Raw genomic sequence first — 21,728 nt, forward strand, 5'->3', positions numbered from 1 at the left:
CTTAGCCAATGTTTATTAATTTATTTTTTAACAAGTATAGGATGGTTGAATAAAACTTAATTTCTTTTTAAATCAGACAAACAACCAAATCTTTACACAATTAAATGTGAATGTAAAATAAGAATCTGAGTCCATCTTTAGAAGCAGTGTTGAGCCTGATCACACTTAAGAAGAACAAGTTTCAAGTTCGGTCATGTGTTTGATTATGAATCGATGGTGTCGGATCATGTCTGTGTGCTGTCCACTCATTTTACCACTGACTCCTGACTGTGAGCGTCACGTCTCGTGTTGCACTCAGCACAAAATGTTGACGAGTAATTTTCATGATGTTTACATACAGCCTTATAAACTCTGGAATCAAAGAAACACTAAGTTACTTCATGTACTTATCGGGTCCTGATAACTAGTGAGGAGTGTTTATTAGTTTAAGTGAGAGCAAAGTGGAGGTGGACACAGAAACTCCAGCTTGGTACAAATGTATTATTTATCCGATTACTTGATTAATCAATAGAATACTGGATTACTAAAATAATCGATAGCTACAGACCTAGAGCGAGTTTGGTGTGGAACAACTTGACTAACCCAAACGGGTCCTGACCTCAACCTCATCAACATCTTTGGCGATTGCAAGTCAGGCCCTTTCGTCCAACATCAGTGTCTGACCTCATAAATTCTCTTTTTAATGTATGGGCAAAAATTCCCACAGACACACTCATTCTTTTCAGAAGAATGGAAGCTGTTGTAGCTATTAATGCCTATGGATTTAGAATGAGATGCCATAAAACGCTCCTGTAGGTGTCCCAATACTTGTGTCCATATAACATATCGCATTCAGTTTCACATTCAGATGCCATAGAAGAAATAAACTCATGATAGTGAAAAGGAGTTCTAAACGAGTCCTTTACTACAGAGTGTTTGTTCATAACAGTGATATAGAGCTGAGTTATGTTTGAGTAATGAGCTGGGAGGGCCAATTGAGGTGCATCGTTAGTGAACATGTAATGAGAGAACAACTGATATACACCCCCCCCACATTTTTTACATAATTAAGTCGTAGCTTCTTGCAGTTAAATAATTGCACAGGCAATTGTAAAAATTGTCATAAGATGAATTGTGCAGCATAGGTTAATTTATTCAAGCAATTCATGCATTTATTTATGTCATTAATTCTGTGTTAATTAGGTCGCTGGATTAACTCATTCTTAAGCTTGTTGGGTTTTAGTTGGGTGATCATCAGATCTATTACTTCTGTCTCGATTTGGCCAGTACATGGGAGATTTGCCCTAAGTTCAATATTAGCTGCTTAGCTAATCAAAAGTAGTTGATGCTTAGTTCTACACTGTAATAAAACTGACAGCTGCGGTTGCCAGCTTTGGTTGCCAGAACTTCACCGTAATAAATACAGTAGAACTTTTTTATACTATTATGGTAAAGGGATATAGGCATATGGAAGTAAATGAGTCTCATCCACTTTTTACATTTTAAAACCTTTGAATTCCTAGTTGTGAATTTTTTTTTACATTGAAATTATTTATTTGTATTTTTTCCCACTGCTACCAGTATTCAAATTTCCAATAAGTATTTTTAACTTTTTTGGATGTTCACAAATATAGTTTTGTGAACACAATATTTCAACATTGTTAATTATTTATTTTCACACTGGACTGTACTCATAATAAAATGAATGTTTGTTCATCTTAAAATATAATAATATGTGAGGGATCCCTCTCCCAGGACTGACAGAAGTGCAATAGATGCCACGTGTAGGAGAACATCATCAATTATCAAAGTCTCTAGCAGCATTTGATGAGGGTAGATATCCCGAAGGACAACCCCAACATGACATGCCAAGCAGTCCCGCTGCAATCACAGTCCATGGTCAGCAACCATCCAGACCACGATCCACCATCCAGACCAGACGCCACTCCAGTTCTCAGTCACCATCCACCGCTGCGACCCCCGGTGAGCGATCCACAAACCGCAATCCATGGTGCGGCCACAGAGGCCCTGGATCTGCGGGTGATAAAGCAAAGGGATTCCGTGTAAGGGGGATAGGGATGGAAAAGAGGAAGGAGAAGCTGGAAAGAGAAGATCTGTGTGTCATGTGTCATAAAATAGAACAAGTAACGTTCTGGCGCACTAATTAGCTCTAACTATAAACTTTATCAAAAAGGAAGGTTTTGAGCCTACTCTTAAACGAAAAGATGGTGTCTGCCTCCCGAACTGAAAGTGGTAGATTATTCCACAGCCGAGGTGCTTGATGACTAAAAGCTCTGGCTCCTCCTCTACTTTTAGAGACTTTAGGGACGACAAGTAGGCTTGAATTCTGGGAGCGGAGTGCTCTAGTGGGTTTATAAGGTACTAACAGCTCTTTAAGGTAAAAAGGCGCTATATTATTAAGGGCCTTGAAGGTGAGGAGGAGAATTTTAAATTCTATTCTAGATTTAACTGGAAGCCAGTGTAGCGATGCTAATACTGGCGAAATGTGCTCTCCTCTCTTTGTTCTCGTCAGGACACGTGCTGCGGCATTTTGGACAAGCTGTAGAGTCTTTAACGACTTACTGCTGGAGCCTGATAATAATGAATTACAATAGTCCAGTCTCGATGTAACAAAGGCGTGGACTAGTTTTTCTGCATCTTTTTGTGAAAGGACATGTCTAATTTTTGAAATATTACGCAGGTGGAAAAAAGCGGTCCTAGAAATTTGTTTTAAGTGACTATTAAAGGATAAATCAGGATCGAAGATCACTCCCAAGTTCCTGACTGTTTTATTGGAAGCAAGGGCAATGTCGTCTAGTGCAGCTAAATTGTGTCGATTGCTGCACTGAGATCTAACAGAACGAGGACAGACACAAGTCCCTGATCTGAGGCTATTAAAAGGTCATTAGGGACTTTTGCCTAGGCTGTCTCTGTACTGTGATTGGCTCTAAACCCTGACTGAAAGTCTTCATATATATTATTTTCCTGGAGAAACTCACACAGCTGTTGGTTACAACTTTTTCTAAGATTTTAGACATGAAGGGGAGATTAGATATTGGCCTGTAATTGGCTAAATCCTCTGGGTCTAGAGTGGGTTTTTTGAGTAGGGGTTTGACGACAGCTATTTTAAAAGACTGTGGTACATAACCTGATGATAATGACAGATTGATAATGTTAAGTAACGAACTATCAATTAGGGGCAGAATTTCTTGAAGTAATTTTGTATGAATGGGATCTAAGATACAGGTTGTTGGTTTAGAACCTGAGATTATTTTGGTAAACTGATCACGGGTGATCAGAGAGAAGCTGTCTAAGTAAGGTAGGATTCTCAGCCGTTTCTGAGATCTCTGTTGTTGGGAGGGTATTAGTGCCAATTGAGGGCAGGAGATGGTTGATTTTATTTCTAATAGTTCGAATTTTATCATTAAAAAAGGTCATAAAGATATTGCTATTTAGGGATCGAGGAATACTGGGTTCGGTGGAGGTATGACTCTCTGTCAGCCTGGCTACAGTGCTGAAGAGAAACCTTATTGTCTCCTTACATCTTGCCACTCGTGTAATACGCAAAAGAGTTGACGTTGCTTAGAGTTGAAGTTGGTGCCTCTCTGTCTGGTGCATCTAAATTAGATCTGAAAGTCGCTAAGCATATAAGGTACAATGCACTGTTGGTTGGCCCTTCATATATGACCTGACCTTGGGTACTGCTTTGAGAGAGAAGGGAGAATTTGTGGAATTAGATTCTCCTGTACAGATATAGAGTAATGTGAGGATGGTAAAAAATTTCTTAGTACACAGTATTGCATCATACAAGAACACTTTGATGAACGTGATGTTGGAATTTGAAATTAATCAGAGGCCTTTTATATTTTGGTTTTAAAGCAAATCAATTATTGAAAGGTAAGATATGAGTTAAAACTTTGATTTTGTGTCTTATAACAAACTTTTATCACATTAATTCATCAAAGTGGCCTGTTTGATTTATTATAAGGAAAGACGTAAATGTGGAAAAACCAGGCAAGTCATCCGTAGTCAAAGTAGGATTTACTCAGTACAGTTTAATCATAAATATCAGAGGTTAAGTAAACACAAAAGGGTTTGTATATCTAATACACACTTTTTAAGTGTTAACAGCATTAAATGTTTCTTATAGAATTCATAATTAATCCAAGGCTTCAAGTTGTCCAGTCCCAACTGTTTACAATTGAGTACTCTTAATGTCACATTGGTAAACACTTACATATTATGCTACTTTAACTGAATTGTGCCTAATCATCTTTGACTTTCAGCCAATTGCTGAGACAGACAAGCATGTTCCCATTTTTCTGGAGCCAATGCTGCTCTCCTCTTCTGGACAATATGACCTGAGAGTGAGAACAGCCGCTAACAGGGCACTGTGGTAGCTGGGGTTGACAGGTGTTTCTTTGCTATTCCTGCACGCTTCTCATGTGTGTGCTGCCTTCCTGACCACCAATTTAGTAGACAGTCCCCCATCTGCAATTTTGGCTCCGCTCTGTAATGGTCCAGAATTTTGTCAGAGGAAGAAGAGGAGGAATCTTCTTCCTCTTAATCTGTATCAGAGTAGGCCAACAAGAAGGAAGACATCCGTGGCTTTTTTGGATCCTCTGTCTCTCTTCTCACAGGTGCAGAGCGCATCATACCTTTGTCCTTTAGCATCAGGTTGCGCAGTAAAGCCCACATCTCACCTCTTTCCTCTTTCAGGAGGCCCTTTAAGTCCTTAAACCTGGGGTCACACAGTGTCACAATCTTCAGCATCTTCAGATTGGTATTCTCTTTGCATTTGGCAAGGTCTGCAGTAAAGGTGTCTTTGATCCCACATAGATGGGATCATCATCAGATTAATCAATCACCCTGGACAGGTGGCACAGGGCTGGTAAGACCACTGAACAGGAAACATACTGCTCTCCTCCCAGTATTTCAGTCACATGTCTGCAATAAAAGGTGCAGGCATTTTTAAATGAGGGCCTTAAAATAATCACTCTCACACACATGCACACACACACAGGACAGGGCACCAGAAAAAAAGAAAATACTAGGAGAGAGAGAGTGAGGCCTCACTCAAAGAAAAAGACTGTCAGAGGGAGAGCAAAGACACATAGCCTACAATCTGAGGGACAGAGTATAGAGTAGTCCACACACACACACACACACACACACACACACACACACAGTTAGTTCAAGGCAGACAAAAATGCACATGGGAGGACTGGTTCAAGTAGCCGCTCCAACTTCTCCAGTTTAGCCAGCTCCGGTGCAGTCAACATCGAGATGTTGGTCTTGTGCTGAGCCAGGGTAGCAGCAAGCAGACCCTTGTTTTGCTGGATACGTTTGATCATCTCCAAGCCAGAATTCCTCAGAGTGGCAACATCTTGAACTAGCGACTCTTCCTGCTGTCCTTGTGCAGCTAGCTGTGCTCTCAACTCTCGATCATTTGATGGGCTGTGTTTGAAGTGCTCAGTCCACAGCTCTCTCCATCTTCAACTCGGTCTCTCCTAGCTAACTTACTGTAGGCATGCAGCGGTTTCGTGTCAGGGGTAAACGCACACCGGAAGTAAACAAAGTTGCGTTTACTGCATTAAAATATTTTATCGCATGAATCTCGGCCACAATATCTCATAGATTAACGCGTTTACTTTGACAGCCCTAAAACTAAGAGTTTACCCAGCGAACAAACCGGACATCAACTCCTCTGTGTCTGTTGTTACCGATACAGTCTGTTTGTTACTGTAGAACAGGTCTTAAACCCGGTGGACTTGAAACTATTAGTCAAAGCTAAAGCAATAATGTCCTTGCACGGTGCTCGGGCCGTATTAAAAACAAACTAACAGTAAACGTGTAGGTGTTAAAACCTCTTCATTGACTAATGACGACAGAATCATTGTAAATGTGATTGAGAAGTGAACCTCTCTTGCGCACACATTGGCATTACATGATCACAAGAACCCTGACTTGGTCTGCCGGAGGTTTGGTCTGATTTGATACAATTGATTGCTTATCCTTTGTATCCCGGATGTTTAATATGAATTTTAGAAAACTCAAATTTTGGCATCTGAAATTGAACAACTTGAATAGATATATACTTTTTTTTAATTTTGAACATTAAAATCTGGAATAGAGCAAACATTCTCAAACTGAACAGTAAAAGACTGAGCTCATGGTTGTGTCCCCCAAGGCTCTGCTCCAGAAGGTTGGAGATGACTTCCTGATCATTGGCGGCTGATCAATCTTCCAATCCCCAAAGGTCCGCAACCTGGAAGTCATTCTTGACTACACGCTCTCCTGCCAATCCTACATCAACTCCGTCACCAAATCTGCCTTCTTTTTCCTCAAAAACATTTCCAGACTCCAGCGTTTCAATCAATCTATCAAATTTTATTTGCATAGCCAATATTTACCAATCACAATTTGTCATTACTGTAAATTGTAAATGCTTTTGTAGTCTTGATGACCACTCAAAGCGCTTTACAATACAGTTTTACATTCACCCATTCACACAGTGCATCTAGTCACAGCACTTTGTTATTCTAAGTGGGGCCATTCAGGGTTCAGCATCTTGCCCAAGGACACTTCGGCATGCAGATGGGTCAGACTGGGGATCGAACCACCGACCTTCAGGTTGGAGGATGACCACTCTATCCCTCAGTCACAGCCGCCCCACTGTACTTGAGTCCTGTCCGGTGTACCTGACAACATCCTGAACTCCGCTGCCAGGGTTCTCAGCCACACTAAGCCCTGGCAGCACATCAAAACGGCCCTCATTCACCTCCCCCGATAAATACCTTTATTATAATTTACCAGTATTAAATACACAATCCCCTTTCTCACCTATAAATCCCTCCACACCCTAACCCCACTATGTTTAACTGACCTGTGTCGCAGCCCACACCCTCTTGAACTCCCTCCCTGCCGAAATACGCAACACAGAATCTCTCGACATCTTAAAAAAAACTCAAGCAGCACCTCTTCACTAAGGCATTTGGCCTCAGTTAATGCTCCACCCTGCTGTTTATTTCTATCCTGTTTTGTATTATTCGTTATTTCTTTTCTCTTCTGTTTCTTACCTCAGAGAAATATTTAAAGTGTTCTTGGGTCCCATGAAAGGCGCTATATAAATGTAATCCATTATTATTGTTATTATTATTGAGAATAAAAGTGAAAAACACTTTACTGAAATTCAGTGACCAAAAACAAATACATCAAAACTCAGTGATGGGAATTCAAGGCTTATTAAGGATATTACAAATCTGATCAGTCTGATTCACTAAATTGTTTGTCATTCTGATTTTATCGTTAAGGTTGGAGTATGATTCCGTATTTTACTGCTTAAATACAATTTTTTACCATTGAAGGAAATACATTTTGCCGTTTAATTAATATGAAAATACCATAAGAATACCGTAAAAATAAATTTGGTGCCAGTATAGTATATAAAGTATATCAAAGTATCCACATTTTTCTTGCAATTTGACAATGGTTTAAAAATGAAAGGACACTCAAACACCTATTTTGGCTACATTTTCATAGTCAGGCCTGTCATTGGTTATAATTAGATGTCCTAAAATATCGTGGTCTTTGAACAGTTGAATCAAAGGCGAACAGAGCCAGTAGGCTATAAAATACAGCAATATCTATAATAATTTAAAGTGGTTGATTTACTTTTACAATTATCATTAAAGACACATTTTTGTTTTAAGTTTTATTTTAATTTTCAAAATGGAAGATTTTGCTGGATGGAGTGCAAAATTACTGGGTCATTGGTTTGTTTAATGCACAGAATTTGCTACTTTCTGCTCATGGCTGTATATGGCACAACGTGAAAAAAGTAATTTTTCAATTGATATATGAATACATGACATGTTTATATAGACTCTGCTAGCAATTGGAATAATGTCATTTGGCCGATGGCAGGGCAGTGGGCAGGATTTAGAAATTAGGGTGGTTTCTTTTTGTTTTTTAAGGGAGCTTTATCTGTAAATACCTGACTTTGTTTGATGTTATTCCTTAATTTGACAAATCAAAAGGATGAAAAGAGACTACCATTTCCTTTTTCCTACTTTCTGTGCTCCTTACTATGTCTGACCTGCTCCCTTTTGTTCTCCTCCTCTATATTCTTCCCTGTCCTGCTCCTCTTTGTTTTCCTCTTCTTTCTGCTCCTCTCTGTTGTCTTCCTCTCTGTTCTTCATTTAATCTCTCCCACACAGATAGCTGTATTATTGAAAGCTGTCAGTTTCAACCGGTCTTCACATCATTCAGATGTAGAGATACTGTGGGGGACAGAGTTGTGTGGAGTAGCCAAAAACTGTAATCCAATAAAAGTACTGTTATTTTGCAAAAACAATTGCTCAAGCAGAAGAAAAATTGGTCTTAAAAATTTTGTGAGTAACTAACTTAAAAAATAAATAAAAGAATACAAAAACCTTAAATTGCACTTAAGGGGAGCTACAGTGTGCGGACTGCTGTCTTCTATAGGTCCAGCACATGCCTTTGACGGTATTTGGATGTGTCTGACTACTATGCCCGGTTTGAAGGTTAAATCCAACCCCTAAAATTAGTTATTGTGAACTGATTATTGGCCCAGTTCTAGGGCTGGGCAATAAAGCGATATTGATAATTATTGAGATATAACTTTTCCTCAATAGATATTTAAGACATGTCGATGTAACGTCGATAGAACTCATCTGATCCATATTTTGACAGACAAAACTAACAGCGGATAAATGACTATATCGATGCAGAGTCATTGTTTTAACAGGTTTCCACCGCTGAATAATTATAACACTGCTGCTTCAGAACAGTGTCACTTTACACCTCACTTTACACTTTAACAATTATCACTGATCACAAGTTATTAGTACATGTACAGTACTGACACTTACTTTGTGTTTATTCGATTCGCTCTATAGTTTATGAGACACATGTTTAAACCTGCTACACAACACAAGACGTTACGTGATGCCCACAGTCAGGAAATCAGGGTTCAAGTGATCAGGACGATCCGGAGTCATGATTCGAACCATCAATTAATAGTTAAAAACATGTGATTCTCAGTTTGTGTGTGAAGGACAGAGATGAGCAGGGACACACACACAAATACACACACAATTTTATTTCAATTATTTTCAATTATTGTTATTACCATTGTTGTTGCTATTTGTAATTGTACTTAATATTCAGCATAGAAGATATATACACCCATCTGTGTTTTGTTATTAGAAAAATAAAACTCTCAGTCCTTAAGTTTTAAAGATGTTTTCACACTGTGCATGACAATTTTCCTATGAGCCTTAACTGTACCGCCCGCAAACTTAATACTTTGCAGCAAATGAATTGTCCTTTTATGAACTTTATTACTTTGATTTGTGATGACTTTCTAAGGAGGCGCTGGAACTGTGTGGCTGGGTTCACACATCAAATTCTCCTGAATTTCTACGGACTATATACTAGGAAGCCAGGCGGAGAAAGTCCGTAGAAACTATGGAGCCTTTCACTCTGAAATTTGCATTCACACTTCCTGCACATGAACACAGCAAGAGCAAAACAAATAATATACGCAAACGAAGATGTTAAGAGAGTTTTAAACTATAAGGGCAAACGCCAGTATTTTGTATAAGAAAGCATGTAATCTCCGCAGCAGAATTACTATGATACGTCCTGCCCCTGCCTGCTGGTCCACCCCTACCTTGAATGCTTCGTAGAGTTCACATGTTGTGAACGTGTCTAAGTGGTAGGGCTGCTCGATTAATCGAAATTTAATCGTGATTACGATAATGGGGTCAAACGATCTCCAAACTGCTATAATTTATTTGAAACGATTATTTGATTTTTTTTTTTCCGAAAGAACTGAATTGCGCATTTTTTTTTTCCGAAAGAACTGAATTGCGCATGCGCAATTCAGTTCTTTAGTACTTTCATTCCCCCAAAGCATTCAGCGGCCCAGCTGACTGGCTCTCCCTCTCAAGCAGCAGTATAGTTAAGGAGGCGAATTGTGTGTGGTGATCGGCGGTGAAAAAAACAGCACGAGTGAAAAAGCAGGGAGGGCAGCAGCACACCATGTAGCGGCCGCGTCGCGCACCGCTATGCTCAAGCTCGCTCCCACATGGCTGTTCAGACCGGTCAGACCGGACCCGCATTTCTCCGCGCCGGTCAGTCGGTATAGAGTGTTAGGGTTGCCATCATTAAGGGTTTGAATAACAGGCCACCGATATCCTGGTTTCACGGAGGAAGACACGCAGCCGTCATCGGTGTTTACCGGAACCGGAAGTGATTAAAAAAATAAAGCATGGACTTCAGAATAAGGGCACATATTAATAATCGTTTGAATAATCGGGATTTTGATATTGTCCAAAATAATCGGGATTATGATTTTTTCCATAATCAAGCAGCCCTACTAAGCGGAGAATCTCCTGCTTGTTCATGTGTGAAAGATAAAGTCCAGACCCATTTGTGAGGACATGTCAAGAATTCATCTTTGAAAATGGCTATAGACAGATCATACTGTAGTACTAAGAGTTAATTTCTAACTTCATTATAGTAGGTTAAAAAAATAAACACACCAACATCCTTACTTTCCTTTTCCTTGAATGGCATCCATCCTGATGGTGTGTCCTGATGACAGCAAGATGGTGGAGATCTGCAGCTTCAAGCTGGTCAACAGGAAGACAACTGCCACATCATCATCATAATCAACACAACACTTCATGCGTTTCTCCCTTAACTACAGATGGCCTGCAAATATCAAATGTTTAGTGTTTGCAGTCATTGCCAAGTGTCATGGCTAAGAGTTAATTTCTAACGTCATTATAGTAGGTTAAAAAAATAAACACAGCAATATCCTTACTTTCCTTTTCCTTGAATGGCATCCATCCTGATGGTGTGTCCTGATGACAGCAAGATGGTGGAGATCTGCAGCTTCAAGCTGGTCAACAGGAAGATGCATTTCTCCCTTGGGTAAAGATGCCCTGCAAATGTTTACTGTTGGCAGTCATTTCTAAGTGTCATGGATAAGACTTAATTTCTAACTTCATTATAGTATGCTAAACACATAAACAGTTATTAGAACGGTGTGTATGTTTTCCTTTCTGATTTGATACACTTAAGATTAGAACCCAGTGTTTTATATTTCTGCTTTGCCATGAGAAACAGAACATGGTCTCACAGCTGTGTCCTTAAGGCTCGTCTGTAATTAATAAAATAATATAACAAAATGTGTATTTTTATTTTCTGTGGATATAAAACTGTGTATTTGAAAATGCTTTTGGATTAAAACTTGCACTACCATGACAATGAATGTACAGCGGGGGGAGTTATTTCACATAAAATATTACTTCAAAGTTAATCAGATCATAATCATTTCAGCATATGAAATGGTCTTTAGGACACTTAATGCTCCTTTGAACAGCTGCTCTTACAATGCAGATGTGACTTTAAATACTTAGGTTTCAGTTGATCACAATAAATCTGTTTGTGAAACCAACTTTATACCATTAGATATCGTGACAGAGCTAATTCTCCGGACACACACGGTCTCCTGTCTCAGAGTCATCCTCATAAACTAACGCTTATCTCTGCTCGGTGGACGTGTTCATGTCGGTGTGTGGCGGTAATATCTCCTGTTCGCGTAGAACGGCAGATATTTCACCCGTTCGAAGCTGTGTTTACCTTCCAGGCTAGCGTTGCTAAGCTAACCATCTGATACAAACACACCCTGCGATCACTTCGAACACATCTAAATAAAATACTAAACGTGACTTACCACAGAAACAGGAGCGCAGACGTCTTTAACGTGTCCCTCAGGAGAACAAGCAGAACTTAAAACCGTGTTTCTCATACAATATGTGAGTGGAAGCCCCGCACAGTTTCATGAGTAGTGTGCTGCTTACTCCATTGAGCTGAAACTGCAGCACGGCACCAGCGGCAGTGTGCGAGCGTGGCTGTGACGTCACGTGAATTTCAAACATCTATATCGCTTAAACTAGGGAGTTAAAAAAAAATACAGCTGTAAACAGGTTTAATTCTGCTCTAAAGCTATGTTAAATTGAGTTTCGTTTGTCATGGAGAGCTGATGAACTCTGCTGCCAAGCCATTAATAATACGCATGATGAAAAGTCACAGTAATGTTATGACTACATTATCAATATCTTGAGACCCATGTGACACAGTTTGACATGGTTTAGCAAAGTGGCTGGGGAGAAATACATCAAAGAGTAACGCGTACCAAAACAAGACATTTCCTAATGCCCCCAGGGGGCGCTGTCCTTTTAAGTCATGATTTCTAGGTTGATGTCTTCCGGTCGCGACTCTTGTCTTATATGTGTAGTTTGGAGTCGATTGGACAAAATATGTCCAAGGTACAGAAGCTCGCTTTTGTTGGCATTTAGTCAAACTTTGAGGCCACGCCACGGTCACACGGTGTGACGAAAAAATCAATCTTTCAATAACTTTAGATCTCCATCTTGTTGTGATTACACTCAAGTGAATTTTAAGTTGATCTGATGCAAGCTCTCCGACAAGTACAACTAAATGTAACATGTACCAAAAACAAGACATTTCCTGCTGCCATCAGGGGGCGCTGTCATTTTAAGTCAAGATTTCTGTATAGATGTCTTCAGTTCGCGACTCTTGTCTTACATGTCTAGTTTGGAGTCGATGGGACCAAATATGTCTGAGATGCAGAAGCTCGTGTTTTGATGGCGTTTAGTCACATTTTGAGGCTTCGCCACGGTCACACGGTGTGCCGGAAAAAACTATCTTTCAATAACTTTAGATCTCCATCTTGTGATGACACTCGTCTAAATTTTCAGTTGATCTGATGAAAGCTCTCCAAGAAGTACATGAAAGTAAAAAACATGGAATATGGTCCAAATCGAAAACGGCGGGCTTCCTGTTGCGTTTTTCATAATGCTCCGGCGCGTTTTTTGTGCATCTGGTGATGATACACAACTGTCTTCAATTTCGTGAGGATCAGTGAATGCTAAATGAGGTGTTTCTCCATAAATGAGGGGAAGCTCCGTTGGTGGCGATGTTGAGCCATTTTGCCACGTCCATTTCCAAATACCCCAGAATACGTAAATTTACACAACTTTCTAACCAACTGCAAACTTTTACAACTTTTTGAGCATGATAAAGCCCTCAAAAAGCCAATTCATTGTGACAAAGAATAATAGGAACTAGGGCTACGTTGTAGCACTAACGGGCCCGAGCACAGGCAATTTCAAGTCTGTTGCGGTCGGGGAAGAGAGAGCGATCGATGACCAAGCGCACGTCTCTGCCTTGCATGCGTTTTAAGCTTTGCAGCAAGAATAAACGCTTCACTTCCTGTAGCCAGCAGGTGGCGCTATGATTTTAAGTCATGGTGTCTTTGAAGATGTCATCAGGTCGCGACTCTTGTCTTACATGTCTAGTTTGGAGTCGATGGGACCAAATATGTCTAAGATATAGAAGCTTGTGTTTTCATGGCGTTCATCACAGTTTGCCGCCACGCCACGGTCAGGCAGTGTGTCAGAAAGTTGTTTCTTTGATAACTTTTTATCTCCATCTTGTTGTGATGACACTCATCAAACTTTTTAGTTGATCTGATGAAAGCTCTCCGAGTAGAACATACAAATATAACACGTACCAAAAACAAGACATTTCCTGTTGCCACCAGGGGGCGCTGTGATTTTAAGTCACGACTGCTGTGTTGATGTCTTCAGGTCGGAACTCTTGTCTTACATTTGTAGTTTGGAGTCCATGGGACCAAAAATGTCTGAGATACAGACGCTCGTGTTTTCATGGCGTTTCATCGAACTTTAAGGCCACGCCACAGTCAGACGGTGTGTCAAAAAGTTGTTTCTTTGATAACTTTAGATCTCCATCTTGTTGTGATGAAACTCAAGTAATTTTTAAGTTGATCTAATAAAAGCTCTCCGACAAGTACTTCCAAATGTAACATGTACCAAAAACAAGACATTTCCTGTTGCCACCAGGGGGCGCTGTGATTGTAAGTCAAGATTTCTGCACCGATGTCTTCTGGTCGCGACTCTTGTCGTATGTGTCTAGTTTGGACTCGATTGTACAAAATATGTCTGAGCTATAGAAGCTCGTGTTTTGATGGCGTTTCGTCACACTTTGATGCCACGCCACGGTCAGACAGTGTGTCTAAAAGTTGTTTCTTTGATAACTTTAGATCTCCATTTTGTTGTCATGACACTCGTCTAAATTTTAAGTTGATCTGATGAAAGCTGTACGAGAAGTATATCAAAGTAAAAAACATGGAATATGCCCAAAATGGCCACTAAATCAAAAATGGCGGGCTTCCTGTTGAGTTTTTCATAATGCTCCTTGAGGCTTTTTTGTGCATCTGGTCATGATGACATGATACACAACTGTCTTCATTTTCGTGAGGATCAGTGAATGCTAAATGAGGGGCTCTCCGTAAATGAGGGGAAGCTCCATTGGTGGCGCTGTTGAGCCATTTTGGCCCGCCCTCTTCCAAATACCCCAGAATACGTACATTTTCACGACTTTCTAACTTACTGCAAACTTTTAAAACTTTTTGAGCATGTTAAAGCCCTCAAAAAGCCAATTCTAGTAAGCGAGAGAAAAATAATAATAATAATAATAATCATAATCATAATAATCATTTCAATTTCAATAGGGCCTCCCACCGATTTCGGTGCTCGGGCCCTAATAATAATAATAATCATTTCAATTTCAATAGGGCCTCCCACCGATTTCGGTGCTCGGGCCCTAATAATAATAATAATCATTTCAATTTCAATAGGGCCTCCCACCGATTTCGGTGCTCGGGCCCTAATAATAATCATTTCAATTTCAATAGGGCCTCCCACCGATTTCTGTGCCCGGGCCCTAACTAGGGCTACGTTGTAGCACTAACGGGCCCGAGCTCAGGCAATTTCAAGTCTGTTGCGGTCGGTGAAGAGAGAAAGTTCGATGACCAAGCGCTGCATGCGTTTGCGCACTGCGGTAAGGATGATCGCTCCACTTCCTGTAGCCAGCGAGAGCGCTATGAACTAGAGGTAAGTAACCTTGAAACTATACAACAACAAAACCTATTGCTTTATCTATCATCATATGCTAACATGCCTCAAGTCTTTTTTTAACATAAAATTGTTATAAAAGTTACCGTTTATTTAACACGTCTAATGAACAGATTAAAGCAAGTTAACTACCGATTCGTGTGTTTGGTTGTGACTTTATTTTCTATATTTTTATAAGTTAATATCAATACGGTACACGTGTAAGTGTGGTAGATAGTCAAAATGAATGATAGTGCCGTTTTAGTTTTGTCAAGTGTCAAACAGAGAGTTGCATGTTATTAAACTTAATTCTTCTAACATTACTTCTAAAGAAGTGGTTTAAATAATATTCAAGTGTGTGATAGAGATTAGTTAATCTGCACTCCATTAGTATAGCCTGGTTGAGAGATCTGCTGATCGATCTGCTGATCGATTGGATATACCTGCAGAGGCTGGATTAGGGGAGCTCTGGGCACGGTGTCATTCTTGATGACACTGACAGAGGAAACACCGTGTCCGACTCACTTTATTAACATCTCCCCTTTTCAGGTAGGAAATGAGTGTTTATGGTCTGTGAATGTGTTATTGAGCTGTTTTGTTGTAAGATAAGATTTATTTTGATTGTTGAATGTGTGTTTGTGCAGTTAGTTAACACGTTTATGTAGCTATGCTCTTCTAGTGGCAGGCAGGGAGTAGCTTCTTCTTTCGTGTATCGTCTTCATATGTCCAACTTCGTGTCGTGTAGCCACTCCCTCGTCTCAGGTCCCACTTGGAAGAGGCCCTCCTCTGAGGGTGGTCTATGCCGGGGACAGGTGGTGATGATGTGGTCGGCAGTCTGCTCAGGCTCCCCGCACTCACACGCTGCACTGTCTGTTAGGCCCCACTTCTTCATGGACGCTTTGAAGCAGCCAACCCCTGTGCGAAGGCGGTTCAGGAGGGTCCATTGCCGGCGAGGTAGATCTTTTCCCTCAACGCCACCTCCAGGATCCTGGATGTAATGGTGTAGGCATGTCTGTCCTGCTGACTCCCACTCCTGCTTCCATGCCGCTGCCAGCCAGGCTTTGGTTGTCAAATCCTCCGGGATGGAAATAAGCATCTCTTGTGCGGCCTGATTGTATGGGTGGCGGGACTTGAGTCTGCTTGGAGGTGTTGCCATGGTGGTGGTTTCATGGAGGAGGTGCCAGCTGTGTTCCTGGGCCACTTGCCAGGGCGAGGGTAGCAGCCTCTCGCCGTAGGCCGGCTGGCGCTATTCCTGCTAGGACTGGCAGGTAGGACACAGGGGTGGGTTTCAGGCAGCCACTTATGATCCGGAAGGCATTGTTGATGGCCGTATCGACCTTCTTGGCATGTGGGCTTCTACTCCAGGTTGGGGCACAGTACTCAGCTGCAGAGAATACGAGGGCTTGTGTGGAGATACGTAGAACCTTGGCCGAGGCCCCCCAGGTTGCACCAGCTAGGCGCCGGATGAGTGAGACCCTTGCTGATACTTTAGCCTTCACTTCATCCAAATGCTGTTTGTAGGACAGTGTCCTGTCTAAGCGTACGCCCAGGTACTTTGGGGCCTGCTGGAACTCCAGGGGTTTGTTGTCCACTGAGATCTCCAGCTCCCTTCTTGCTTCCCTGTTGCAGAGGTGGAATGCTGCTGATACAGTCTTTCCCTTACTGAGCTGCAGTCGCCAGCTTCGAAGGTAGGCAGCCAGGACGTCCATGTCCTGATTGAGACCCTCTTCAACCGCCTTCCATGTGGGCCGGTGTAGCATGATGGCTAGATCATCCGCGTATCCATACCTTCTAGATGTCGTCACCGGTAGGTCAAAGATGTAGATGTTGAAGAGCATCGGTGAGAGGACCGACCCTTGTGGGACCCCGTTTCTCAGCCTCCTGAGCCTGCTGCGCTGGCCGTCACTGGTCTGGAGGATGAAGCTGCGGTTTGACAGCATCTCCATGATGAAGTTGACCATATGACGGTCCGGGATTGTTCTCAGCAGCTTCAGGTGGAGTCCGCGGTGCCAGACGGTGTCGTAAGCAGCAGTCAGGTCCAGTAGTACCACCCCAGCTTTGGTTTTGGCCTGGAAGCTGTCCTCGAGATCTTGTGTGAGAAGGGTTACCTGGTCCACTGTAGACCTGCCCCGGCGGAAGCCAGCCTGTTCCCTCGGTAGCTGTGAGTCAACTACTGGCTCAATTCGGCTGTGTATCATCCTCTCCAGGATTTTAAAAGGGACGCACAGCAACGAGATTGGTCTGTAGGACTTGGGGTCATCCGCAGGTTTGTTGGGTTTCAAGAGGGCTATGACAGCAGCCCGTCGCCATGCCCTTGGGAGCTTGGACCTCCGGAGGCACGCAGAGAAGAAAGCACACAGCCAGGCGGAAGTTATTTCGCTCTGGTGGATCACAAACTCTGGGTGGATGTTGTCGGAGCCTGGTGCCTTGCCTTGTTTGAGTTTGGCCATAGCGTCCTTGAGCCCAGCTGGTGTGAAATCTCCTGACAGGTTGGCATTGACCCTGGCCGCCCTAGAGAGACTGGATACCTCGTGGGATGTTGAGTGGGCAAACTCTTTGTCTGCGTCTGGGAAGCGGCCATTTTTCAGGAGTTGGGCTGCGATGGCGTTTGCTGTCACAGGGCACTTGGGAGGCGGTGTACTTCTTCCTGAGAGCTGGTTTATGGTCTGCCACGCTTTACGGCTGGAGTGGGTAAAGTCAATCGCCTCGACGACCTCTGTCCATCTAGCCCTGCGAGTGGTGTCCAGCTTCTCAAGCAGTGCCGTTGCTGTCGCATCCACTTCAGCTCTTGAGCTAGCCTGCTAGTGGGCTCGCAGGAGGTGGTTGCACTCCTCGTTCCAACCCGGGATGTAGTTTTCATTGTAGCCTCGTGGTATGGTTTTCTTCGCTGCCCCTGTCAGCACTTCACAGTAGGCTGCATATGCAGCATCCACATTAGGAGTGTCTGGGTCCGGGAGGGTGACAGATCTTCTCTCTGTGTCAACAGAAAAAGCATGCCAGTTGGCCTTCCGGAAATTCCATCTTTTGACAGGCTTCCCTGCGACCGGCTGCACCAGTGATGGTATTCTGATGACAGATGGTCGGTGGTGTGATCGGGGGAACCTGTCAATGACCCTTCTCTCTGGCATCGGGTCCTTACTGTGGAACACAGCAAAGGCGAGGTCTGGGTTGGTGAAGGTGTTCCATCTGGAGGAGTAGAAGCTTGGTGGCTCTTTGGGGTCAAACATGAGATGGGCGTTGGCATTGGAGGCCCACTTGCTCAGCGTCTCCCCATCCGGTGTTGTGTGGGAGTATCCCCAGTCGGTTTGCTGGCAGTTGAAATCCCCGGCGTAGATGGCCGGTGCCGGGGTAATTGGGAGGGCTGATGTGGACAGTACAGATGGTGGGGGCTTGTACACTTTCACAACCGTTGTTGTCTGTATCCTCGTGGACATCCACTCGAGACTAGTGCCTGGAGGGGATTGGCCTGTGGCTGTCCAGCTGAGGTCAGACCTGACAAAGGTGGCCATCCCGTGCTGCCTGCTGAGGATGGAGCGGCGAGGTGGAACCCGGGCAACCTGAGAAAGTCTGCTTTTCCACAGTGCGTCTCCTGAAGGAGGACGGCCGCGACTTCATGGGAGTCGGCGAGGTGGTGTATGATGTCCAGTTCGGCGGTGGTGAGGCCCTCGACATTTAGCTGGAGCACTGCCAGTGCCTGGCGCTCGATGGTCGTGATGGCTGCCCGCCCTGACGTGAGCTTGCGTCCCCCCGGCCTCTTGCGCCCTGATCTGACAGCGTGACGATTGGGTGGCGACATTAGTTTCATGAGCTGGTCTTGCACCATATCTCATTACTTGCAGGGGAGGCCGCGTGGAGGCTGTCGTCTTCTCTCCCTAGAGGGAGCAGCACGTGGGTAGCATGAGTGCAACAGATGTTGTGTGCATGGTAACCATGTTTAGCTCAGCCAGACACACAAACAGAAAGTATGATGTTGCTGATGTGTTTGTGTGTGGTTAATGTTCACTATGTTTATGGGTGTAAATAATAAGGATTAAGATATTTTGGTATTTTGGCCAATAATTTATGTTAATGTTTAAGGATTAATAGGCGTTTTCCATATATTGTTACCTGTCCATTTAAGTGAATAGTAAGAAAATGTATGACATTGTTTAGTATTTTATATTAAAAAACTGTTGTAACTGTGTAAATTGATTCTGTAAATTATAAACAAATTCTTGATGATGCTGACGCAGTGGAAACACCGTGTCCGAGTCACTTTTTTAACATCTCCCCTTTTCAGGGCACAACATAAGTTGCGTGTGATATTAACTATGTTTCACCATCATTCTGTTAAAGGCTAGACTATCCACCATTACTATTCCCACCTCGTTTATTAAGCCTTTTATGGCGTTTTAGAGTGAATTAGGCAGTTTAGATATGATTTTAATCTCCACACATCAGTATTGTAAACAGTTCTCAAATTAATTCTATAATACGTTTTCACACTGAGGGAAGTGGAGAGACTTGATGTAGAGTGTTATCAACAGCTCTGTGGGAGATTATCACCTTGAATATTACAGATGAGGTAGAAATACATTTTATCTATTTGTACAATGTTGTATTTCTTTCAGTACTTTTATCAAAAGCGACTTAAAATATGTACATTTAACCATGAGGATACAAACCAAGACCACAGTACAACGGTTCTATCTGAAAACTGTGGTGCTTCATACACAACACAAAACATTCTTTAACAGTGCGTTTTTTTCTCTTCATAGATGAAGAACTGCAGCACCTGATGTCCTCAGCAGCAACATGGTGGAGATCTGCAGCTTCATGCTGGTCAACACGTGGACGACTGCATCATCATCATCATAATCTACACAACACTTCTAAATTCCTCCCTTAACTAAAGATGGCCTGCAACAGTTTAGTGATGGCAGTCATTGCTAAGTGTCATGGATAAGAGTTAATGTCTATCTTCATTATGGTTTGTTAAAAAAATAAACATTTATTAGAACAATGTGTATCTTTTGCTTTCTGATTTGATACACTTTAGATAAGAACCCAGTGTTTAATATTTCTGCTTTGCCATAAGAGACAGAACATGGTCATCACAGCTGTGTCCTTAAGGCTCGTCTGTCCCTAATAAAATGATAGGAAACATAAAATATATCATTATTGTAGAGGAAGTGTTACTTTTGAACAAGTGTGTATTCTCATTTTCTGTGGATATTCAACTATGTATTTGAATATGCTTTTGGATTAGAACGTGCACTAGCATGACAATGAATGTACAGTATGGAGTTATTTCACATTTAAAGTATTGCATAATAATTTAATACATTATGTATTATGTGCAATACTTTGATTGTTTGTAAGTAATGAAAACAGGTCTGTACCTGGAGTCAGTGTTCAGTCTGGTTGGATTCAAGTTGTGTCTCAGGATGGACATCCTAGAGGAACATTGAACACAAATACACAGATATGTAAAGTCATACTTGTGCCAGGTTAACTGCTTAACAGACTTTTACTTGGTAAAAATAAAATATTACTTCAAAGTTAATCAGATCATATTAATTTCAGCTTAGGAAATAGGTAGTGCATATTAGCCTACAATTCTGTATGACACTGTCTGTTCTAGTAAAGTTACAAGGCTGATATGATTTACTCATATTTAACAAAAGAATTCAGTGAAGTCTGTCTGAGATTAACGATTTAAACACTGAAGGTGGCAGACACGGTTACTTTTCACTGTAACACGTTACAACACTACTCTGAAGAAAAAGCTTTAGGACACGTAATGCTCCTTTGAACAGCTGCTCTTGCAATGCAGATGTGACTTTAAACACTCAGGTTTCTCAGGTTTCAGTTAGCTTTGCTAGGGCTAGCGAAGCTAACTAACAAGCCGACAAACAGTCTCCTGTCTCAGATTCATCCTTATAAATTAACGCTTGTCTCTGCTTGGTGGACCTGGGTTCATGGCGGTGTGTCGGTAACAGCTGGCATTCGCATCAAACCCGTTCGCAGCTGGTATGTAGCTTCTGGATTAGCGCTGCTAAGCTAGCACGCCTGATTCAAAGACACCCTGCAATCACTTCGAACACATCTAAATAAAATACTAAACGTGACTTACCACAGAAACAGGAGCGCAGACGTCTTTAACGTGTCCGTCAGGAGAACAAGCAGAACTTCAAACCGTGTTTCTCATACAATATGTGAGTGGGAGCCCCGCACATTCTCATGAGTGTGTGCTGCTCAGTCCATTGAGCTGAAACCGCAGCACGGCACCAGCGGCAGTGTGCGCGCGTCGCTGTGACGTCACGTTAATTTCAAACATCTATATCGCTTATTATACTAAAACTAAAGTTTGAGCAATGCTGTGAACAGGTTTAATTCTGCTCTAAAGCTGTGTTAAATTGAGTTTTGTTTGTCATGGAGAGCTGCCAAGCCATTAATAATCCGCATGATGCAAAGTCACAGCAATCTTATGCCTACATTATCAATATCTTGAGACCCATTTCACACAGTTTGACATGGTTTCGCAAAGTGGCTGAGTAGAAATAACTCCAGGTGTGAGTTGACCAAAACAATACCGTCTCATGATGCGTTCATGGTAACTCCGTTAAAGTGGATTTCGTTTGTCATGGTGAGCTGATGAACTTTGATGCCACGTCATTAAGAATCTGCTTAATGAAAAATTACAGTAATGTTATGCCTACATTTTCAATATCT

At 42.1% G+C, this 21,728-nt stretch overlaps 1 protein-coding gene and 2 long non-coding RNA genes across 4 annotated transcripts in view; 2 read left to right on the plus strand and 1 right to left on the minus strand.

The window, feature by feature from the left end:
* The window catches only part of LOC133958529 (storkhead-box protein 2-like), an 80,850-nt gene that overhangs the window by 5,644 nt on the left and 53,478 nt on the right, over positions 1 to 21,728 (plus strand). The gene's annotated exons all lie outside the window — the stretch shown is intronic.
* LOC133958569 (uncharacterized) lies at positions 883 to 11,743 on the minus strand. The gene is made up of 2 exons (XR_009921697.1): positions 10,563 to 11,743; positions 883 to 2,013 (listed from the first exon to the last, which is right to left on the minus strand). It is a non-coding gene; the product is annotated as an uncharacterized LOC133958569 (long non-coding RNA).
* LOC133958575 (uncharacterized) lies at positions 14,810 to 20,016 on the plus strand. Of its 2 annotated transcripts, none has more exons than XR_009921705.1 (2): positions 14,810 to 15,014; positions 19,772 to 20,016. It is a non-coding gene; the product is annotated as an uncharacterized LOC133958575 (long non-coding RNA). The 2 variants fall into 2 exon arrangements; XR_009921706.1 differs by lacking the exon at positions 14,810 to 15,014 and adding an exon at positions 15,031 to 18,902.

The sequence above is a fragment of the Platichthys flesus genome, chromosome 8, assembly GCF_949316205.1.
Source record: "Platichthys flesus chromosome 8, fPlaFle2.1, whole genome shotgun sequence".
Lineage (NCBI taxonomy): Eukaryota > Metazoa > Chordata > Actinopteri > Pleuronectiformes > Pleuronectidae > Platichthys > Platichthys flesus.